Consider the following 25,062-nt stretch of genomic DNA (forward strand, 5'->3'; position numbering starts at 1 on the left):
ATACAGGGAGATGAGAGACGAGGGGGAGGCGATGGTAGAGGAGCTGAAGGGAAAATGGGAAGAGGAGCCGGGGGAAGAGATTGAGGAGGGGCTGTGGGCAGATGCCCTAAGTAGGGTAAATTCCTCGTCCTCGTGTGCCAGGCTTAGCCTGATTCAATTTAAGGTTCTACACAGAGCGCATATGACGGGAGCAAGACTGAGCAGGTTTTTTGGGGTGGAGGACAGGTGTGGGAGGTGCTCGGGAAGCTCGGCGAACCACACTCACATGTTCTGGTCGTGTCCAGCACTGCATGAGTTCTGGGAGGGTGTGACAAGAGTGATCTCAAAGGTGGTGGGGGTCCGGGTCAAACCAAGCTGGGGGTTGGCTATATTTGGGGTTGCAGAAGAACCGGGAGTGCAGGAGGCTAAAGAGGCCGACGTTTTGGCCTTTGCGTCCCTGGTAGCCCGGCGCAGGATCCTACTCATGTGGAAAGAAGCGAAGCCCCCGGGCGTGGAGGCCTGGATAAACGACATGGCAGGGTTCATAAGACTGGAACGAATAAAATATGCATTAAGAGGATCGGCTCAGGGGTTCACCAGGCGGTGGCAACCATTCCTTGACTATCTCGCGGAACGATAATGGAAAAACAGAAAAGACAGCAGCAGCAACCCAGGGGGGAGGGGAGGGGGGGAGGATTATTCCGTGTTCTTGTTTTTTCTTTGTTAGTTGTTGATATTTGCTTTTTGTTTATTTCTTTTTCCATCTGTTGTTAGTTTAATATATTATTTAAATAACGTTTAATGTATATCCCTTTATTAAGTTGTAAAAACGGAAAATCTTTGTTTTGAAAAACTTCAATAAAATATATATTTTTTTAAAAAAGCCAGGGTTAGCCGTACTCCAATGAAAGCTCCTGCTCAATGGTTCTATTTTGTGAATATTGGCTTAAAAAGCAGTCAACAATTTAAAGGCTGTCTTGGTTAACCTCTCATCAAAGCTAGTGGTGTGGCAGCCATCTGTAGATCCTAAAATATCAATTTTGAAAGTACAGTTTTGTAACCATCATAATGAAAGGAATCCCACACTGTGGATAATGGGTATTGGGACATAATTGAGAGTTCTCAACATGTGCTCTCACACCAATATGTAGAAATGGGAAATGAAAGCGAAAACAGTAGATAAGCCAACTAACTGGTGCCGAGAGGCAAATGACCTAGAAAAAACTTTTCCAGTGAAAATTGGAGTGTGGATCATAAACATTCCGCTGCACATCCTCAATGATCTAAGGAAACACTTCCTCCTACCATTCCACCCCAAGATTTCATATTATAGCATTTGCAATGTTTATTTACAGATAATTTAATTATGTATTGCCTGATTGGAAGATAAAACCAACGTGACACATTCTGGATCTGTGAATTAAGAGGAAGATTGAACTTTAATCACCACAAATATGTGAATAGACATTGAACCTTTCCAAACTCTCCTCAAAACTGGATTCTTTGAGTGTATCCTTACATCTTAACACTGGTTCAACCTCCGAAACCAACTTCAACCTAGGACCGGAGGACTTCTGTGCTTAACTACCATTACAGGTAATTGTTTTGTCTGATTTCCATAATTAGGATATTGATTTTTCCAAGGATTTGGCAATGGGTTTCCGGATGATCTGTTTAGGAAAGTATTGTTTTCTTGTTGGGCAATTTTCCCAAATGTTTTCTCCTATACGTTTGATGATATAATAGATTCTGGAGTATGAGAACCTATTTCAAATAGACTTTGAAAACTTCAATTCAGACAAGGATCCCAATTTCTTGGCCCTCTTCCCTGTGTTACAAAACCCGAAGTCTTTAGCCCTTGGCTGCCCAGTAATTACAGTTACTAGGTTTGTGAATTTAGACACAATTACTTTTTATTTATAACAAGAACTGCAATGAAATATACAGCAAATACAACTGGTTAACTATTATCTAATTCCTAATCCCCCACTTTGACTTGCCTCCACCCTCTCTCTCTCGAAAGAGAGACAACTTATTTAAAAAATAAATAAAAGGAAAGAGTATTTGCTTCAGATGGTGGTCTTTAAGCAGACTGTCCTTCAAAGTAAGCTTTTAGATCCAGCTCTCTGTTTATAGCTTGTGTGAGAGAGTGAGAGTCCTTCCCTGGAGTGTCCAAGATGCAAAACAGAGCTCCTTGGGTCTCTGAAAATCATTCCACTCAGGGAGGATCCAATCAACACCTGTTACCAGGTAGAATAGGGCCTTTTGGCCAATTTATTTGCCACCAGCAAATCAATCAAACAGAGTCCCACCCCATCTCTTGGGTGCCGATTGTCTGGGTCATATGCTATGTCACAACTTCTTAAATTCTTCCTTCTCTCTGCTGTTTGTCTTAAAGATACATGTCCATTAAGCATCCATGGATCAAAATGATAACAGCAAAAATAAAGAAAGAAGAAATAAGGGAATCAACAGGAAGGACCCTTACATACCTCCCTCCCCAAAAAGGAATGAGACATCAGGGCATGGACGTTTCATTATGAGGTATGCAAGTCATAAATCATTAACATAAATCAATCCATTCATCCTCATTATATAAGTTCCCTTCCTAGTCTCTACGTTAGTAACTAGTTCTTTCTGGAAATGTGTACAATTTTAATATTGAACTATTGTAATAATAAACTCCAGCACAATAATCTTGCACTTCGGGTTTTAAACTTCTCTACATATGCAAGCAGATTATGGTCCGTACAACCTAATGTTTGTTTATTGTCATGTTGGACATATACTTCAAAGTGCGGAAGGGCTAGTCGCATTGCCCTATCCCCAGGTCACTGGCACCTGTGGCCATTTTAATGGTCTGGAAAGGTCTGGGATGGCCAGCGCCAGTTCGGCCATCAATATGGCTTTCAATCTCCCAAACTCTACTTGGTGTTTGGTGAACCACAGCATTTTCACTTGTTTCCGCAACATATCCAACATGCACTACGTTTCAGTCTTTAACTGAGTCAGCCTCCATGGTTTTAGTTGAGATGGATGTGGCTTTGTTGGATCAGAGTTTCTTATGTCTACACCATCACTAGTTAACAGAGTTCACCCTGGAGTTTCCCTCCAACTCTGCCTACACCGTTTCAGTTTCTTTATTATATCTTCTCTCTATTCCTCTTCCTTTGATAGGTTTGCATTTTTGGTTTTCCGATAATATCTTCAAACAGTGCCTTGTTTTCACTCTCTTCAAGTCAACAGCAACATGCTTCCCTTTGTCAGGTTTCTGACTACCCAAATTGAAGAGGACCCCCTGATTGAGTTTCTTCTGCATTTCTGTCTCTTTCTATCTCTCATATAATGCAGCCAGCCTTTCCTGATTGTCCAATGAATGTTTATCCAAATTAGAGGGTCTTCTGCAGCCGAACTACAAGCTGAGGGAAATACTTGGTTCATTTTTAACCAATAAACACTCTTCAACCCCTCCAGCTGTACATTCTCTCTTTTCCTTCACATGGTCGCTTTCAGTGACAAGTAAAGCTGAGGGTTCAATCTTTGTAGAGTTGGTTGGCTTAAAATGCCTTATTCTTTGTGTTACAGCGTTTACCTCTTCAATCGGAGTCTTTGCAATCACAACTTTTACCTCTGCATAGTGGTTAGCACTATGGCTTCACAGCGGCAGGGTCCCAGGTTCGATTCCCGGCTTGGGTCACTGTCTGTGCGGAGTCTGCACGTTCTCCCCGTGTCTGCGTGGGTTTCCTCTGGGTGCTCGGGTTTCGTCCCTCAAGTCCTGAAAGACGTGCTGTTAGGTAAATTGGACATTCTGAATTCTCTCTGTGTACCCGAACAGGTGCCAGGATGTGCCGACTAGGGGATTTTCACAGTAACTTCACTGCAGTGTTAATGTAAGCCTACTTGTGACAATAAAGATTATTATTATTAATAATACGGGCTTATAACATGTGTGATTTCCAGATCTCAACTTTCCTTATTTACTTTCAGGTATATCAAGGTGAATATGGCTAGGAGTGTCCAAGGAGGATGTGTTGAAAGAGACATTGGGCAGGATTCTCCCCTCCAGACAACAAAATCGAGTTCAGCGGTCGGCCGGAGAATCCCCGTTTGCGCAGAAATCGTGGGGCGGTGCCGCTTTTGCAATGCTCCGCCCCCTCAAAAACGGCGTACTGCACACCGTTGAGACGGCCTCAGGACGTCACCTGAGGCCCTCCCCCGATGCTCCGCCCGCCCCTGATGGGCCGATTTCCCGACTGCGTGGAACACTTGTCCTTTTTATTTTTGTGAACCCGGCGTGGCAGCTGCTGACTGAGTCCAGCGCTGCCACAGTCAGGGGAGGGGGAGCTGTTCCGCGGGCAGGGGGGGCTTTGGCGGGAGGTGAGGGCACAGGTGAGGGGTGTTCCTGGGGTGGCGAGGCGGATTACAGGGGGGCAGTTTTTGGCAGACCGGGTCCCCGCCGGCCAGCGTCATGTTGCACGGCACCGCCGTTGCAGGCCGCCACCCTGCGTGGCCACAGACCCGGAAATTCTGCGGCTGTATCTGTAGCTAAAGCCGGGGGTTTTACACGGCGTACCCGCTAGCCCCTCACCCTACGGAGGATCGGTGCAGCTTTTGTGCCGTTGTTTGGGCGTAAAACGTCACTGTTCCCACACCAGTGTCAACACTTAGTTTGCAAATCGGAGACTCCAGCCCATTGTTCCTTTAAATGGTGGTTGTGGCCTGTAACTACTTTCACATCATTGTCAGAATCAGAGGAACACATTGTTGGTCCAATGAACTTTGAATTTTGTTAACATATGTGGTTGCAGAATCACTGCACGGTTCTTCATCCACCTTCCTCTTCATTTCATAGAACATACAGTGCAGAAGGAGGCCATTCGGCCCATCGAGTCTGCACCGACCCACTTAAGTGCTAACTTCCACCCTATCCGCCTAACCCAATAACCCCATCTAACCCTTTTGGACACTAAGGGCAATTTATCATGGCCAATCCACCTAACCTGCACATCTTTGGACTGTGGGAGGAAACTGGAACACCTGGAGGAAACCCACGCAGACACGGGGAGAACGTGCAGACTCCGCACAGACAGTGACCCAGCAGGGAATCGAACCTGGGACCCTGGCGCTGTGAAGCCACCATGCTAACCACTATGCTACTGTGCTGCCCGTAAAGGAATTGATCTCTAATTAGTTCACCTCCTTTGCTTCCTTTACCTTGAAGCGGCAGCTGTGCATCTTTAAAAGGATTTGCGTTTATCATCTATTTGCTTGATATCCTTTCACAGTCATTGCTGTCCTCATCCTGAATAGTTGATGCCATGCTACTGTCTATAATTTCCTTCACAACAGGCATGTTCTGGGAAATATTTGCTCCTGTATCAAATGGCAATGGGCTCACTGCAAGAAGCTGTAACAAGTTTCTTTTAGGAAAGTCCAATTCACTTTCTTCTGATTTTCTCTTTTCTTTCCTAGCTTTGGAAGAATTGCCACCTGTTCAAGATCAGTTAGTGACAGATCTATCTGGTAGCAGTTGACCATCATTTTTTCAAAACCAAAACCCAAACCAGAACTCTCGTCTGAATCATCATCGCTGTTATTACTATCATATTCGGACTCCTCTGTCTTAGGATCATCTTCAATCTTAGAGTTCTCACAATCTGGTTCTCTACGAGATAACAATAATAATAATAATCTTTATTAGTGTCAAAACGTTTAAGAATGCACCATTGAACACATTCTTTCTGGTTGTATCACAGCTTGCTATGGATCCTGCTCTGCCCAAGACCGCAGGAAACTACAAAAGGTCGTGAATGTAGCCCAGTCCATCACGCAAACCAGCCTCCCATCCATTGACTCTATCTATAATTCCCGCTGCCTCGGAAAGGCAATCAGCATAATTAAGGACCTCACGCATCCTCTACACACTCTCTTCCACCTTCTTCCGTCAGGAAAAAGATATAAAAGTTTGAGGTCACATACCAACCGACTCAAGAACAGCTTCTTCCCTGCTGCCATCAGACTTTTGAATGGACCTACCTCGTATTAAGTTGATCTTTTCTCTACATCCCAGTTATGACTGTAACATTATATTCTGTAGTCTCTCCTTCCTTCCCTATGTAGGTATGCGTTGTCTGTATAGCTTTTACACTCAGGCATGTGACAATAATAAATCAAATCAAATCAAGTAGGTTTACATTAACACTGCAATGAAGTTACGGTGATACGCCCCTAGTCGCCACATTCCGGCACCTGTTCGGGTACACCGAGGGAGAATTCAGAATGTCCAATTCACCAATAGCACGTGTTTCAGGGTTTGCGGGAGGAAACCGGGGCATCCGGAGCAAACCCACACAGGCACGGGGAGAACGTGCAGACTCCGCACAGTCAAGCCGGGAATTGAACCAAGGTCCCTGGCGCCATGAAGCAACAGTGCTAACCACTGTGCCGTCCTTTATCTTTGGCAAACTTCTGTGAGGAATCACTTGCTTAGAGATAATTTCATCAGTATCAGCAGAATCTGATTCACTACCATTGTCATTTGAAGTGTGATTAATGCCTTTCAACATTTCTTTCTTTGAGTCATTTAATGCTAAAATGAGATTTCCTAATTCCCACATGCCCTTCTATTGACCTCTTATACACCATATACAGTACTTCCCTCAGACTCAGACCTGCCAAATCATTCCCCAAAAGTCTACTCCATCCACTGGGGATTTCTTAACAACCCCGACAACTACTGGACCTGACACTACATCACACTCCAACAGTACATTGTATAATGGAACTGGGATATAATCTCCACCTATCCCATTCACTAATATTTTAGCTTTCATTGAACTCTCTTGAGAGAAAACCAAATCCTTCTCCAATAAGAAAGTTTCAGCAGCACCCATGCCCCTTAAGATAGTTATGGATTTGGCTACCTCAATTGGGAAAAAGGGGGTGATCTTCCCCTTCGACAAAAAACGTGTATATGTCTCATCTACATCATTCATCACACCTGCTCCCACAGCAGTGTTGACCTCAGGTCTCCTAGTTCTATCTAGTTGGCCCTGTAGTGTTCCTCACTTTGGTTCCCTTTTCAGAATTTTCCTTACGAACTCCAACAAGTCCCATGGGCTTTCCTCCCAACTTCCAACATGCAGAACGAACGTGTCTCATTTTATTACATTGGTAACACCAGCTTTCGAGGCTCACCTCCACCCTCAGTGTCTTGCGTCCTGGTCTGAGGAGGAGATCCCGGAACATTCCCAGATGTCCATTCCTTACCTTGGCTAACTGCCTTCCTTTCACTCTTCCACTTCCTATTCTTTTCAAAATGATGGGGTGATGGAACAAAGGTTTAAATATATGGAATAACCCATAATCGTCAGCCACTATTGCTGCTCGTCTAGCAGTCTTCACCCTCTGGTCTTCAACATGGGTTCTTATTATAAAAGGTGGGAAATTTCTAAACTCCTCTAAGAGAATGACCTCTCCCAGAACCTCTTCAGTAGTTGCAACTCCCAATGCTTGTACCCATCTATCAAAATTGTTCTGCTTAACCCTTCGAATTTGGCATACGTCTGCCTTGACTGTCTCCTTAAATTCCAAAACTTTTGCCTATATGCTTTGCGAACCAATTCATATCCATCCAGAATAGCCTTTTTTGCCTTGTCATAATTCGTAGACACTCCCTCACAGGGAAGCATAAACTTTCTGTGCCCGCCCCGTCAATTTACTTTGCATGGGTAATGCCCACTTTTCTTTTGGCCACTCCATTTGGGTGGCTCTTTTCTCAAAAGCCCCCCCAAAAAGGTGTCTACCTACTTCTCTTTGAATTTTGGGAAGGCCTATATCAATTTAAACATATTGTCACTGGTTTCCGTTCTAAGATTAAGCTCCCCTCTAATTTCCAGTGCCTTAAATTGGAACTCTCTCTCTCTTTTGCTTTTTCCTCTCTCTCTCTCTCTTTGATTCCAACCTCCTCATTTCCAACTCCTTTTCTTTTCCTTTTTGCTGCATTTCTTGGTTGTTTCATTTGTAACCTGATTTTATGACCCAGGGTCTGCTTCTGACATCTCTTTTCAAATTGAAATGTTAAGCAATATCTTCAGTCTTTTTCTACCTCCCTAGCTGCGGCTGGAATCTCTATTTTTAATTCACCTGCCAATTCGATTAGCTTGTCTTTTTGAACCGCTTTTAAATAAAGCATAGACAAGTCACTCATCCGAAGAAAAATCTTAGCAGCCTCCAGAGCCATCCTGTTATATCACTATAAACCTGGTGCCTCTTTTTCATTTATATTATAACCCAAACTTCGCCATCTCCCGTTCCAACGATCCCGGACCCGAGTCCCCAAATTAGATGACATCCTGGGCTCGCATGTGGCCAATTCCAGCCCCACTTGACCTGCAGTCATAAGACAATTGAATTAACCAATAATTCTCAGAAAATACCCGATGTCTTTGGCTCTTGGCTGCCTAATAATTAAAGTCACCAGGTTTGTAGATGTAAACACAATTAATTTTTATTTATAACAAGAACGATAATGAAATACGCAGCAAACAAAATTGGTTAACTATTATCTAATTCCTAATCCCCCACTTTAATTTGCCTCCACCCTCTATACATGCACACAAGACAGACAAACACAGAGGGATGGAGAGAAATGTGAAAGGAAAAAGCGTCTTTGTTTCAGATTATTGTCTTTAAGCAGACCTTCCTGCAATTTAGCTTTCAGATCCAGGTCACTGTTTGCAACCTGTAATGGATTTCACTGTCGACTCATTCTGACCTCTGCAGTTTCAGAAATACAGTAACTCATTGCCTTTCAGGAGAGGGAGAGAGGTATAAGAACAGCAGGTCCTTCCCCAGAGTGTCCAGGATTCAGAGCTTGGGGCCTTCTTTTCTTCTCCAAGCCTCCTATCCAGCATCCACTGTTGGCTTCTCGTGGCACTTGGCTAAATAGCCAGAATTCATGCAGTTATGACATTTATTCTTCAAACAAAATCATGGACCTGGATGATTAATTTTTAACCACACCTCCAACATGGATGAGGGACTATGATCGCCACAGTGGACTCAGAGGCCTGCAGCCGGCTAGCAGGCTCAGCAGCACGCTCTATCCCAACTGTTATTTTGATGGCTCCAGCAGATGTGTACCTGTCTTCTAAACAACTGTTTCCTCTGGCTTTGATGCTTGCTTCAAACTGTCGACAGAGTGATCTTCTACTGCATTGTTGAGTAACTCAACTCAGCAGTCGCATGTTTCAGTTTTCTCAGATCTGCTATAAACACATTTTGTCAGCTCTTTGTCTCTCTGCTTGAACAGGACCGGTTTTGTGACGGTGAGTGGCTTCATGTTCATATATTCTGCGACAACTTGAGCTAATTCCTCATAAGGAATGGGTGGTTTGGCCGGGCAGGAACAAGTAATGCCGCGGATCCACAGGTGAAAGAGCAAAACTGCACTGTTCTTGGTATCTATTGCAATTTCACTAGCCTCAAAATAAAAGTTAAGTCTTTCGACATACTTACTCCAGCTCAACTCCAGTTAGCACATTCAGATTGTGACAATGAATGCAAAAAAAAAAAGATTTAAAATCATTTTGGTGATTAGATAATACCGAATCGATGTGGAATAATCAGTGGTGGATATACAGTTAGTGGGGACCCTGTGCTCACCCCCACCGCTGTCAATGTGATTTCCCATTGAGACCACCCCACGCCACCAGGAAACCCAGGGCGGGGGTGCACTGGCGCCAGGACCAGAGAATCCTGTTGCCAGCGAACAGCAGGCCTACAATTGACATTTTGAAGACGCAAGGCAACAACATCTTCCGTTAGCACTTAAGGGAAAATAAGTGAAAGACAAGGACAAGAAAGAGAATACAAAATAACTACGAGTAATGTGAAAAGAGCAAACCATCATGAATCACCAAAGGATTGATTTACAGTCTTTAGATTACAGAGAGAAAGACTCATACACCTTCTGGCTGTGACTGCAGCTATGCAGCTTTGTAAACGAAACGAAAATACACCCTGCAGCAAACAGCCTAAAATGAAAGTAAAAAGCTGACAGACAGCCTAGCTCCACCCACTCTCTGACATCACTGCAGTAGTAAACACCCATTTCTTAAAGGTACTCTCACTACAGATAATTATATACATACCCATTTATAAACACCCATTTCTTAAAGGTATTCTCATATGGCACCTCCCCCCAAGAAAAAAATAAGTAAACCATCAACTTCAAGATGGTTTCATTTTTCACCTTTTCACTATCCTTTAAGAAATGCACACAGTAAATATACTTTTTGTTTAAAAAAAACACACGCAAACAGGTATAATAATATAGTTCATTTTTCTTTCTTCAACCTCCAACTGGAATCCTTCTCGATTGACAGTCTCGTTGAACAAGAAGGTCTCTGCACGATCCATCCATTTCTCTATGCCTCGGCATTTCTCTTTAAAGTCAGATACTTCAGTTCAATCTGATCACAGAGTCCCTTGTAATTCTCCAACACAGGAGCATTGGTTATCACAGCTTTCAGGCCGTCAAATGCCTGTTGAAACTCCACTGTCCATTGAAATTTTCGACGTTTCTTCAGCAAGTCTATCAGTGGAGCAACCACGCTACAAACATTTTTCACAAATGTTCGATCAAATCCACTCATGCCAAGAAATCGCATTATTTCTCTTCGTCTTGAGGGTATCGGAAACTCCTCAATAACTGTCGGTTCCACATCCCATGTGACCATTCGACCCTGTCCGATTGTATGGCCAAGGAAAGTGACTTGAGCTTTTCCAAATTCACTTTTGGCTAGGTTTACCACCAAACCCGCCGCCTGAAGTCGATCGAATAACTCCATCAGATGTTTTAAATTTTCTTTCCATGTCTGGCTGAAAATTACCAGATCGTCGATGTACACCGCACAATTGGGTAATCCTGAAACAACTTTGTTAGTTAACCATTGAAATGTGGCTGGGGCGTTTTTTCATGCCAAATGGCATAACTTTGAATTGGTATATACCATCTGGAGTCACAAAAGCTGAAATCTCCTATATACCTTTCGGATAAAGGTACCTGCCAGTAACCTTTGAAATAAAAGCTGATTGTCCCACTTTCTCAATGCAATCCTCCAAACGTTAGATAGGATAAGAGTCCGTTCTTGTAACTGCATTAACCTTTCTATAGTGCACACACAACCGTTGGGTACCGTCTGGTTTAGGTACCATCACTATGGGTGAGCTCCATTGGCTGCAACCCACTTCAATTCTGCCATTTTTAAGCACTCAATTTCTTTGTTAACCTGTGCCAATTTTAAAGGGTTAAGTCTACATGGATGTTGTTTGATTGGAATAGCCTTTCACAGATCTACATCATGTTTAGCCATTTTAGTACTTCCCAATTTATCTCCACAAACTTGCCCATGTGATATCAATAACTCTTTCAGGTAAGTTTGTTTTCCCTCTGGAAGGTAATTCAACAATGTATCCCAATTTTTAAGAACATCCTTATTTTCCAATTTAATTTGAGGTATGTCAAATTCACAGCCATCTGCATTTGGTTCATCACTTTGTGTTAGAATCATTAAAACCTCCTCCTTTTTCTCTCCTTCCCTTTCAAAGTACCTTTTAAACATATTCACATGACACACTCGGTGAGTCTTCCTTCTATCTGGTGTTTTTACCACATAATTCACCTCACTTAATTTCCTTTCAATCGGATAAGGTCCACAAAACCTGGCTTTTAAAGGTTCACCTACCACTGATAACAACACTAAAACTTTATCTCCACTGGCAAAACTATGAACTTTGGATTTCTTGTCTGCGACCCGTTTCATCACATTTTGTGCAACTTTAAAATGTTGTCTAGCCAATTCACCTGCTCTATTTAACCGTTCCTTCAAATTTGAAACGTAATCCAATAATATAAATTCTGATTTCTCACTCACCAATTTTTCCTTAATCAATTTAAGTGGTCCTCTTACCTCATGACCAAAAATTAGTTCAAAAGGACTGAATTTGGTTGACTCATTAGGTGCATCCCTAATTGCAAACAGTACGAATGGAATTCCTTTATCCCAATCCTGTGGATAATAGTGACAATAAGCCCTCAACATTGTCTTTAATGTCTGATGCCACCTTTCTAACACTTCCTGCGATTCTGGATGGTACGCAGTTGATTTAAATTGTTTTATTCCTAAGCTATCCATAACTTCTTTGAATAACCTTGATATAAAATTTGATCCTTGATCCGATTGTATTTCTGTGCGTAGTCCATATCGAGTAAAGGATTCAAGTAACTCCTCCACAATCTTTTTTAGCTGTAATATTACGTACTGGAATGGCCTCTGGAAACCTAGTAGACACATCCATTATAGTCAAAAGATATTGATTCCCACTTTTCATTTTAGGAAGCGGTCCTATGCAATCAATTAGGACCTTTGTAAAAGATTCCTCAAATGCTGGAATGGGTATCAAGGGCGCTGGTTTTATCACTGCTTGAGGTTTCCCTATCACTTGACATGTGTGACATGATTGACAAAATTTAACTACATCTTTATGTAGTCCAGGCCAATATAAATGTTTCTGGATTTTAGCTTGAGTTTTCCTTATTCCCAAATGACCGCCCACTGGTACCTCATGTGCAACTCGCAACATCTCCTTTCTATACCCTACTGGCAATACTACTTGGTGAACCTCTGCCCACTTTTCGTTCGCCTGCATATGTAAAGGTCTCATCAAGACATTACTTTTACGGTAATAACACTCTGGTATACACTCAGATTCCTCTTCCGTGTTTGCTTTCTGATACATCTGTTTTATTTCTACATCTTTTTGTTGTAACTCCGCCAATTTTCCTGAACTAAAAATATCCGCCTCATCCTCCACCTGTTCTTGTTCTTTTTCAACCATCTAATCAAAAATCGTTTCTGATAATTGCACTTCAACTTCATCGTTACTCTTTGATTTCTCCTCTTGTCTTAACCTGTGACTTTGCGACCTTGTCACTACACAATCCAGAAAAATCCCAGGATATTCATCATTCAAGACTTCAGTTGTCTGATTTTCCACTGGCTTATCAACCACAGTAGGCATCACTCCCACTTGCGATCCAGCTATATCATTACCCAAGATAAACGGTATTCCTGGACTAGATAGTTTCTCTATTACTCCTACTACCACTTCACCACTCTTCACTGGACTTTCCAACCTTACTTTATATAGTGGAACACTACTCCTCTCACCCTGAATTCCACATATTACCACCTTTTCTGACAATATTCTTCCCAAACTACAGAACTCCTCATCTCTTACCATTACAGATTGACTAGTATCTCTTAAAATTGTGACTTATTTACCTGCTCCTCCTGATACACATGCATAAACTTTACCTACACAAGTAAATTCTTTAAAGAGATCTGGCACCTTCTTATCAATCACCTCTTGATCAGGCTGTACAATCTTTTGCACCTCCTTCGCTTCACTTGGGCTTTCCTTTACCACTTTAACAAACTCCACTGTCTTATCCTGTTTTACCACATCAGCCTTCACAGTGCTTTTCTTCAACCACCAACACTGTGACTTCACATGACCCAGTTTATTACAGTGAAAACATTTGAAACTTTTAATTTCTCTTCCACCCTCCTGGATTTCTTTTTTAATCTGAGGTACACTCCTTATTATCACATCAGATCACCTTTACCTTTACCACTTGAGTATTTCTCATCTCCCCAGTTTCTATCCCTTACAGGCTGAAACTGATGTCGGAAATCAAGCTTTGATTTATGAACTAATTCATAATCATCTGCCATTTCTGCTGCGAACCTCACTGTTTTAACCCTCTGCTCGTCCACATGAGTTCTTACTACATCAGGAATTGAATGTTTAAACTCCTCCAAAAGTATAATTTCTCTGAGAGCTTCACACATTTGGTCTATTTTCAAAGCCCTTATCCACCTATCAAAATTACTCTGTTTGAGCCTTTCAAACTCCATGTCTGTTTGACCAAATTCTTTCCTTAAATTTCTAAACCTTTGTCTGTGAGCTTCAGGCACTAGTTCATATGTACCCAAGATGGATTTTTTCACCTCCTCATACGTCCCAGATACCTCCTCCGGTAGTGATGCAAACACTTCACTAGCCCTACTTATCAGCTTTGTTTGAGTCAGTAATACCCACATGTCCTGTGGCCATTTCATTTGTTTAGCTACCTTCTCAAATGAAATGAAAAAGGCTTCTACCTCCTTCTTATCAAACCTTGGCAATGCTTGGACATATTTAAATAGATTCCCACCAAGCCTTCGACTTTGACGCTCTTTCTCACTCTCCTCATCACTATCATCCAACTGTACGTTTCCCTTTACATCTGCCAATTTTAACTGACTGTCATGTTTCATGGCCATTTTCTGAAGTTCAAACTCTCTCTCTTTATCTTCTTCCCTGATCTGTATCTCCCTTTCTCTTTCTTTTTGTTCTGCTCGGGCTATTCTTTCTTTTCTCCTTCTTCTCTCTCTTTTCCTTTGTCCGCTCTCTCTTTCTTTTTCCTCTCTATCTCTTTCTTTTTCTGCTCTCTCTCTTTCTTTTTCCTCTCTTTCGTATTCAAGCTGCTTTAATTCTTTCTCATGTTCCATTTGTTTAATTTGTAACTGCATTTTTGCCATTTCCAATGAGTGAAACTGTATCTCAGGCAACTTTAAATGCTTAGTCACCGCCATAATTACTTCGTCTTTTCGCACTTTGTCAGGTAATGTAAACTGCAATGTTTTTGCCAAATCTAACAGTCTGCTTTTAGTCTCTGCCCGTTAGCTACTGCGTGTGACCGTCTCCACCCCCAGAAACTTCAGAGCTTCTGAAAGAGCCATTGTCCACAACACACTCCCCACTTAAACTAGAATACCACACCTGAAAAGCAACCACAATATGCTCACCCCTCACTGTCTTTAAGTTCACTAAGCCAATCCAATAGATCAAACTTTATCCCCCTCGAGCCCCCAATTTGTTATGGGCCAGGGTTTAGAGAACCCCAAAGTGTATCATGGAGTACCTGACCCACAACTTTTAGTAGATTGTGGTATGGGGAGCACACGGCCCACTCTACAGGTGTGGTGCAGCAGAAATGGAAAAGTAATTTTTAAAGCAAAACAATGTTTATTCTATGAACTCAAGTTAACAATTTTAAAACACACAGTGAACGTCTTAGCAACCATCAATTCAAATATAACCCCCAAAGAATACAACACTAAATAATGTAAAAGCTGTCCTTTTAACATCCATGAGACTTTTTAAAAAACCTGTAAACAGAAGCACATCAGGTTAAAGTCACTACTGAGAGCTGCACGGTAGCATAGTGGTTAGCACAATTGCTTCACAGCTCCAGGGTCCTAGGCTCGATTCCTGGCTTGGGTCACTGTCTGTGCGGAGTCTGCACGTTCTTCCCGTGTGTGCGTGGGTTTCCTCCGGGTGCTCCCGTTTCCTCCCACAGTCCAAAGATGTGCAGGTTAGGTGGATTGGCAATGCTAAATTGCCCTTGGTGTCCAAAATTGCCAAAATGGGCCGAATGGCCTCCTTCTGCACTGTAAATTTTATGTAATCTATGTTATTCGTTTTAAATCACCAAAGGATCGATTTACAGTCTTTAGATTACAGAGAGAGAGACTCATACACCTTCTGGCTGTGACTGCAGCTATCCAGCTTTGAAAACGAAACTAAAACACACCCTGCAACAAACAGCCTAAAATGAAAGTAAAAAGCTGTCAGACAGCCCAGCTCCACCCACTCTGACATCACTGCAGTAGTAAACACCCATTTCTTAAAGGTACTCTCACTACAGATAATTATATACATACCCATTTATAAACACCCATTTCTTACAGATACTCTCAAATGACACAAGTTTGAAGAGGGCAGCACAAGTTTCACCTTCAATTAGTCCTTGGATCTATTACCCACAAAATAAGTGGGTCGTGTTGTGGAGGATCTACACTCCTGCTCCTCCTGGTTCCACATTCAGGTAAGTTAAAACCAGTTTGCTTGCCTTGACATGGGTAATCTCCACAGCTCCTTTCAAGGACCGTTGCTCAGTAGTGGTTCTGCTAAAATTAATCAGAACGTCCACACTATAAACTCTACCTAATATTGCCCAATTTCAGAGCAGGATCCTTAAACAAGCATTATGGCCCCTCAAATGCAAAGGGCTAATTTAGGCTTAAGACACCAGAATATTGCCTGAGCTAACATGCTGCTTGATCTAGTTCAGATCCCTTGGATATCGCGCTACAAAACAGGATCTCGGATACAGGAAATAGGGCCCAGTTTTGAGCCCAAATAGTTGAGAGATTTGTTCATAAAAAGTGTGATTGATCAGATCTGACTCACATGATACGTTCTCCAGTGTGGATGCTTTGGCAAGTGTTGATGTATTTGCCATAGTTTGATATTATATCTTGGACAGTTTTGGCCAGACATTTACTCTATCCGAGCCTGGCTGGACTTTTGATATTGAAGATCCATGTATTTCTAATCCGTCTGCCTGTCAGAGACACTGACATTTTGCTCTCTGCCCTTTTAAAGCCTGCACTGGTGCACCGGGCGGGGGCTGGAGCATGGGCAGAGGGGGGCTGTGGGGAAGACGAGGGACGCTGATGCTAAAATGGCCAAAGCAGGCATCCCTTCACTCTAGCCGAATCATAGAATCCGTACAGTGCAAGAGGAAGCCATTCAGCCCATCGGCTCTGCACCTACCTTCTGAAAGAGATCCCCACACAGGCCCAAACCCCCACCCTATCCCCACCTAACCTTTGGACACCAAGGAGCAATTTAGCATGGCCATTTCACTTAACCTACACATATTTGGACAGTGGGAGGAAACCAAGCACCAGGAAGAAACCCACGCCGACACGGGGAGAACGTGCAGACTCCGCACAGAAAGTGACCCAAAGTCAGAATCAAACATGGATCCCTGGCGCTGTGAAGCAGCAGTGCTGGGGCAGGAGGTAGCATTGTGGATAGCACAATTGCTTCACTGCTCCAGGGTCCCAGGTTCGATTCCGGCTTGGGTCACTGTCTGTGCGGAGTCTGCACATCCTCCCCGTGTGCGTGGGTTTCCTCCGGGTGCTCTGGTTTCCTCCCATAGTCCAAAGATGTGCAGGTGAGGTGGATTGGCCATGATAAATTGCCCTTAGTGTCCAAAATTGCCCTTAATGTTGGGAGGGGTTACTGGGTTATGGGGATCGGGTGGAGGTGTGGACCTTGGGTAGGGTGCTCTTTCCAAGAGCCGGTGCAGTCTCGATGGGCCGAATGGCCTCCTTCTGCACTGTAAATTCTATGTTATATATTAATTACTGTGCCACCCGCATCAAGCTCACAGATCTTGTAATGGTTTGTTTTAGTGTCTGGAAAGAGATAAAACGGGCAGGAGATTTTTTTTGCGTACAGACAGTTTAATGTCTCCTTTGCCAGACAGCACTTTCAACTGTTCAGCACTCACTCATTGTTTTTGGGGGCCCCTCTGTCATTAGGGGGCCCACTGCCATGGCACGGTGTGATTCATTGGAAATCCGTTCTGAGGAATAACTAAGTAATAAGATCAACTTTCACAGCAGCTCTATTTTAATAGGCAGAATCTCAGAGTGCACAATTGCAGGGGAGCTCAAGAGCCAAATTGATTTTCAACATTACATTAATAATATACCAATATGGCACCAGTCAGAAGGATAAACTACTTCACATTTGTAGTGTAAATGCACTCTGTGAAATCAGCAACGCTGATTCTTCACTAAACCATTTGTTACGCAACGAACGGTCTCTGTGATGAGGAAAGATTATAATTCCTATCCCCTCACCATTCAGCCATCCCAGCAGGTTTATCATTTACACCAGTGGAGAAGCTTTAGGATGGTGGTCTACAGCAGGTTGTTGATTATTGTTAAACCCAGGAATATTACAGGTAAATAAATTAGAAGCATCTTTTCAAGAGGGCTATATCTCGAAGGGAGAAGTTCTTTATACCAAAAATATTTATTTGCAGGGTGAAAATTGAAAAATTACACCATGGCCACGTGAAATGTCAGTTGTAGGCAGCATTCTCACAAGTCAGACGGCTAATGGATTCAAATCACCATATCATCATCAATATAAGCAGGGCCGATACTTCGGTGCAGTACTGAGGCAATGCTGTCCTGTCACAAGCACGATCTTTCAGGTGAGATATTAAACAAAGGCCCCATCTGCACATTCAGGTAGATTTCAATGTTCGAAGGGGAACCAAGAGGTGTTGTGGCCAATGTTTATTCCTCAACCAGTACCCAAACACCAATCTGAGAGATGTTAGATAATGTGGTGTAAAGACGGTAAATCCCTCCCTGTATATTTACTTTATTATGCACTCCATATAGTATCAAAGGTCAACATTATTTGTGAATCTGCCTTGAAATCTGAGTCCCTGAATGGAGCACCATCTGCCCAGATGAGTGCAGCTCCAACAACACTATCCATAAGACCATAACACATAGGAGCAGAATTAGGCCACTCGGCCCATCGAGTCTGCTCCGTCATTCAATCATGGCTGATATTTTCTCATCCCCATTCTCCTGCTTTCTCCCCATAACCCCTGATCCCCTTATTAATCAAGAACCTATCTAACTCTGTCTTAAAGACACTCAATGATTTGGCCTCCACAGCCTTCTGCGGTAAAGAGTTCCACAGATTCACCACCCTCCGGCTGAAGAGATTCCTCCTCATCTCAGTTTTAAAGGATCGTCCCTTTAGTGTGAGATGGTGTCCTCTGGTTCTAGTTTTTCCAAGTGGAAAAATCCTCTTCACGTCCACTCTATCCAGGCCTCACAGTATCCTGTAAGTTTCAATCAGATTGGATTGGATTTGTTTATTGTCACGTGTACCGAGGTACGGTGAAAAGTATCCCCCCTCATCCTTCTAAACTCCAATGAGTACAGACCCAGAGTCCTCAACCGTTCCTCATAGGACAAGTTCTTCATTCCAGGGATCATTCTTGGGAACCTCCTCTGGACCCTATCCAAGGCCAGAACATCCTTCCTTAGATACGGGGCCTAAAACTGCCCACAGTACTCCAAATGATGTCTGACCAGAGCCTTATACAGCTTCAGAAGTACATCCCTGGACTTGTATTCCAGCCCTCTTGGCATGAATGCTAACATTGCATTTGCCTTCTTAACTGCCAACTGAACCTGTACATTAACCTTAAGAGAATCATGAACCAGGACTCCCAAGTCCCTTTGTGCTTCTGATTTCCTAAGCATTTCCCCATTTAGAAAATAGTCTATGCCTAAATTCCTCCTTCCAATGTGCATAACCTCACACTTTTCCACATTGTATTTCATTTGCCACTTCATTGCCCACTCTCCTAGCTTGTCCAAATCCTTCTGCAGCCCCCTTGCTTCCTCAATACTACCTGTCCCTCTACAGATCTTTGCATCATCTGCAAACTTAGCAACAGTGCTTTCAGTTCCTTCTTCCAGATCATTAATGTACATTGTGAAAAGTTGTGGTCCCAGCACAGACCCCCGAGGCACACCACTAGTCACCGGCTGCCATCCTGAAAAAGACCCCTTTATCCCCACTCTCTGCCTTCTGCCAGTCAGCCAATCCTCTATCCATGCCAGGATCCTACCCTGAATACCATGGGCTTTTAACTGATTTAACATCCCCATCCAGGATAAAGAAGTCCATCGACACCCCATCCATCACCATAAACCTTCACTCGGCAACAGTGTGCATCATCTAGAAGATGCACTGTAGTATAACCACCAAGCCTCTTTCAACAGCATCTTCCAAACCCACAACCTCTACCGCCTACAAATATAAGGGCATCTGATGCAGAAGATCATCACCACCTCATAACACTGCCCCACTCTCCCGATGGTGCCGCCCCACTCGCCCCATAACCAGAATCATCCTGAGTTGGAACTATATTGATGTTCCTTCACTATCACTGGGTCAAAATCCTGGAACTTCAACTCACTGTGAGGGTAACTGCACCAAATGGACTGCAGCAATTCAAATGCTCACAACCACCGTCCCAAGAACAACCAGTGAGAGGACATTGAGTAGAGTGCATTACCTCTGTCTCGCTGTGCTCACTCAACATTATTACAATTACGCAGCTCTTACTTGAGGTTTTCCCCTGCCTGCTTGATGCTCTGTGACTACAAAGCTGAAAGAATAAATATTTTTATTAGAGCTTCCATTTCACGGAAATGGTGTCAAGCCAATCCACATGCACCAATCTGCACTGAAAACCCTCATATTTTGGCAGCTGCTACAAATTCTACCACAGCAGCTGAGATATTCCAGAACATTGGTGTCATGATATTCAGATAAACACCACAATCCACAACACACGAAAACAGACAATCTTCCCTAACTCCCTGCATTATCAGAGCCTTTAAAAATTCCCAAGGTCTGGAATTGCATCTTCGCCAAAAACTGATCAGTTTTTCCTTGGGTCACATCCTATCTCAATATCAGGTTTCATTAAAATCTGTTCATTGCTATTTTGTGAAGTTTGTTTACAGTCAAACAGACTAACGGCAGCTCTGTGTATCTAGGGATCGGCAACAAATGCTGAACCTTGCCAGTGATGCAAACCATCCTCTCAACGAATTAAAAACTTTTCTAGACAGCCCCAGAGATGAATGTGAACCCTGTTTCTGATACTTCCTACATCACACCTGCAACTACCCTTCAAAAGGACTTAATTAACTGCAAAGTACTTCCTATGGTCATGCATGCTCAATTAAGTATTCATTCGTCCTTTTTTTCTTGTGTTTGCTTTTCTTTCTTCCTGTTTCATATGCGGTTGGGGGGGGGGGGGGGGGGGAAGGAAGGTTTGGGTCATACGCAAGGAGGATGACGCACACCTATAATGCCATTTTTGACAAACTTGGCCCATTCTTCTGGGAGTAAAATTAGACTGGCACCATGCTGCTCTGTGAGTAGACCTGAGGCACCATACTAAGATGAGTACAATGTTCGTCATGGAACCAACGGGTAGCTTAGAAGAGGTAATTAGTCACCACAGAAAGAGACGACTTCTCACCATCCTTCTTTCAGCACATGAGACCATTCGGCCTGTCATGTCTGCGCCAGCTCTCAGAATGAGCAATTCACTTGGTTACTGCCTTCTCCCCTTAACTCTGTAGATTCTTTCTTTCCAGGTAATCATCCAATTCCCTCCTGAATGGTTCGATTGAAACTGTCTGCACCACATGATCAGGCAGTGCATTCCAGAGATTAACCCTTGGCGATGTGTAAAGCTTCCTCACGTCTGCATTGCTTCTTTTTCCATTACCTTAAATCTGAGCCCTCTCATTCTCAATCCTTCCACTATTGGGAACAGTTTTCCCCGATCTATTTTATCCAGACTCCCCCCGCATGGTTTTGAATACTTCCATCAAACTGCCTTTCAACCCTCTGTTCTCCAAGAAAAACCCTCCCTAACTTCTCCAATCTACGTAACTGAAGTTCCTCAACGCTGAAACCATCCTTGCGCACTTTTTCTGAACTTTCTCTAGTGCCTTCATTGTGTGGCACCCAGGACTGAATGCAATACTCCAACTAAGGCCACATTGGTATTTTATAGAATTTTAGCACAACTTACTAGCACTTGTACACTTTCTACACCATCCTCCTCACAGTTCACGATGATTTCAAGATTTGTGCAATCTGCAAATTTTGAAATAATGCCTTTTAGGCCAAGGCCTTGGTCATTAATATACATCAGGAAGTGCAGGGTCTCAAATTATCCTCCACTTCCTCAGTAAACCAGGTATGGATCTTCTTGCTGTGTTTTTGCTTTTCAATGGAATGTATTTTTGGTGAAAATGAAGAGCGTGATTCAGTGGCCTTGTTGCGTTCGAACGAGAGCACGACGAGGCCGGCGAATAGCAGGAGAGGCTGAAAACGAGAACAAAACTGGGAGCCAAACCGTTTGCGATTCAACCGGCCCATCCCATAGGTGAAATCGGGGTCCTGCCGAAGCATGGTGATAAACCAATAATCACCACTTAAGACCGATATCCATACAATTAACGAGAGCCATCCCGTAACCAACAGCGCCCGTGATCCAACCACAACCCCAGCAAGTGATCACGCTGGCGCTGATTAAAAATGTGAACCTGGTGGAAGGGCTGCTGCACGGACCCGAGGAGGTGAGTAGCCATCTTTGCTGACAGGCAATGAGCCTGGAGGCACTGGGCTTACTGCCCCTATGCTCGGAGGGGGGTGGGGTCCCCACTCGGCTGGGGTGGGTGGGGGGGTGGGAAAGGGTCCTCCGCTGGGGGAGGGGCAACCACATGCCATGGATCGTGTGCACCCATTCCGGGGGCAACCCTTGTCCCTGCCTGTCTGCCCTACCAACCACCCACAACCCCCATGTCCGCAGAGGCCTCTGGCTGTGCGGCTGAAGGCTATTGTGAATAGGGAGTTGGCATTGGTAGTTAAGTGAGCACTTCACACAGCCCAAGTAGATGTCCATGGGTGGGCGAGCCATTTATGATGTGGGAGTTATTGCTTAGCATCCCAATCAAACTGTGATGCCTGGACACAGCCTGAACACTGCAGGGGGCAACACCACGGGCACAGCAGCCAACATCCGAACACCCCAGCACCGGGAACATGTACCCAGCCGGAGGGTGGGTGAATGCAATGGGGAGATGACCAGTGCCCGGTCCAGGTAACGTTATGTGCGAGTGTCAGCGGCACAGGGTCTGGAGTCTGGTGAGCTCCCACTATGACAGTGTGTGTGTGGGCAGGGCGTTCCGGGGTGGGGTGGAGGACCCCCATGCCTGGGAGATGGATCAAAGATTCGGGGGTTCGGAGGTCGGCCTTCATAGCGGAAGAAAGTGACAGAGGTGTCATACTGGTTGTGGTGAAGGGTTTAATGTTCCACAAATGTCCAACACTGCCCCACTCCCCCAATGCACATTCCGCTCCCCACACCCCCATGCCCTCAGTGATCCTCGAAGTGCTTAGACTTCCTTGCTCTTCCGCTGCATCTAGATGTGTCCCTAGAATGCATATCAGAGGTGAAGGCAGCCTGTTGCTTACAACGTCCCATGGCCTTTGATGCCCCTGGCGGGTGTCCTCTGGGGCCACAGAGCCCTGGTGCACTTGACGGGAGCACATGCACAGGGAGGGAACATTTCAGGGAGGGCTTTAAAGAGAGGGGAGCATGGGCGAGCCAGGGCACGACACATTGCAGGGCGGGGGGCGGTGCCATATGCAGGTCTGTGGGGGGTGCGGTGGGGTCCGGTGCCCACCGACACTTTCAGCCTGGTGTAGGTCATTGACCTTCTTACTGGGTGCTGGTCCTCCTGGTCACGCTGCCCGAGCTGATGGCCGCTGCTATTTCATCCGAGGCAGCCTGGCTGGCCTGGGGCTCACCCTCCAATACCCTCGGCATCCCTCCTGGCCTCGCCCACCTCCAGGAGCCTCCCCAGGTCTGCATCCCAAAATTGTGGGGCCAGTCCTTGTTAGCAGGGGTGCTAGCGAGCGCGGTCCCGCGAGCCTTCATGTGTGGTGTGAAGCCCATGGGGCTTCCTTAAGTGGACCAATTAACGTAGTATTTGGTGTAGGTCTCGCCGGGCTAAGCACCTGGCAGCTCGCAGCAGTTCCTGTTCGCTACCACACTGATAAATATTTCAGCTGATTTGCACCCCAAAAATAGTTTCTTTAAATATTTCCCATCATTTATTTACCGCCATACCATTTCGCCTATTTACCCAATTAATCATAGCCAGTTCTCCCTCATTCCTATGTAATTAGCTTTGTTTAAAATCCTTGTTTGTGACTGGAGTATGTTGTTTTCAAACTTAACATGGAATTCCATTGTATTATGAGGACTAGTTCCCGTGGATCTTTTACTATGCGATTAATAATTATCCCTGCCTTATTACACAATCGTAGATCGAAAATAGCTTTATCCCTAATTGGTTCCATAATGTAGTGCTCCAGGAAACTGTCATAAACAATTCTACAAACTCACCCCAGCTAATTTGAATGGCACAATCTATATGAAGATTAAAACCCCACATCATTAATACAATGCCTTTGGTACATGCTCCAATAATTTCATATTTAATGCTCTTTTCCAGCAATATAACTCCTGCTACGGGTTTATAAATTATTTTTATCTGTGTTTTCTGACTCTTATTAACTTTTACCTGTAGCCGTACCGATCCTATTCTGAGCCAAGATCCTTCTTCGCCAATAAGGCTACCCCTCCGCCTTGGCTATTCAGTCGGACTTTTTGAAATATTGTGCACCAGGACCGGTCTACAGCCCTCAATTAGTCAGGGCATTGGTCCCACCTCAATTTAACCGCAGCCCATCCCGATGGAACTGCGCTCTCTTCCTGGAGCACAGGTGCCACTGCGCATAAAGCAAGACTCCTTCTTCCTACACCATTCTTTGCACCACGCATTCAATTTTCTAATCTGCTTGATCTGACGCCAATTGGCACGTGGCTCAGGCAGCAATCCAGAGATGATTACCTTTGATGGTCTGTGTTTTAATTTGGAGGCTAGATCTTCAAGCTCTCTCAGCAGAACGTCATTGCTATTTCTAATGCCACTGTAAATGCGACAACTGTGTGATTGATCCCCCTCCCACTGCAAGTTCATCTACAGCAGCGAGGAGATCACATAATCGCTGCAGAGGCCATTCAGCCCATTGTGGCTGTACTGGCTCTCCAAATGAACAATTCATTGAATGCCATTACCCACCTTTCCATGTAACCGTTTACTTTGTTTCTTTTGAAATAACAGTCGAATTCCAATTTCAATTCCTTAATTGAACCTTCCTCCATCACACTCTCACACCATGCATTCCAGACCTTGACCACTCAAGTGTGTAACAAAGCATTTCCTCAGGTTGTTTTTGCTTCGTTTGTCAATTTTAGAAAATCTGTGCCCTCATCATTCTCAAAACTTTTACAATTGGAACAGTTTCATAGAAACATCGAAAATAGGAGCAGGAGGAGGCCATTCAGCCTTTCGAGCCTGGTCATCCAACTCAATAGCGTGTTCCCGCATTCCCCACATCCTCCTCGCCCCAAGT

The 25,062-nt window shown here is 44.0% G+C and overlaps 1 protein-coding gene across 3 annotated transcripts in view; it reads right to left on the reverse strand.

Moving 5' to 3' along the window:
* Positions 1-25,062, reverse strand: part of LOC140395474 (phosphoinositide 3-kinase regulatory subunit 6-like) — a 174,523-nt gene that overhangs the window by 104,634 nt on the left and 44,827 nt on the right. Inside the window, exon 1 of one of the 3 annotated variants that reach the window (XM_072483261.1) lies at positions 24,168-24,374. The exons of the other annotated variants lie outside the window; for them this stretch is intronic. The gene's annotated coding sequence lies outside the window, so the exon portion shown is untranslated. Of the gene's footprint in view, positions 1-24,167; positions 24,375-25,062 lie in introns of those variants that run through there. 3 annotated transcript variants of the gene reach the window in all.

This window comes from Scyliorhinus torazame, chromosome 18, assembly GCF_047496885.1.
Source record: "Scyliorhinus torazame isolate Kashiwa2021f chromosome 18, sScyTor2.1, whole genome shotgun sequence".
Lineage (NCBI taxonomy): Eukaryota > Metazoa > Chordata > Chondrichthyes > Carcharhiniformes > Scyliorhinidae > Scyliorhinus > Scyliorhinus torazame.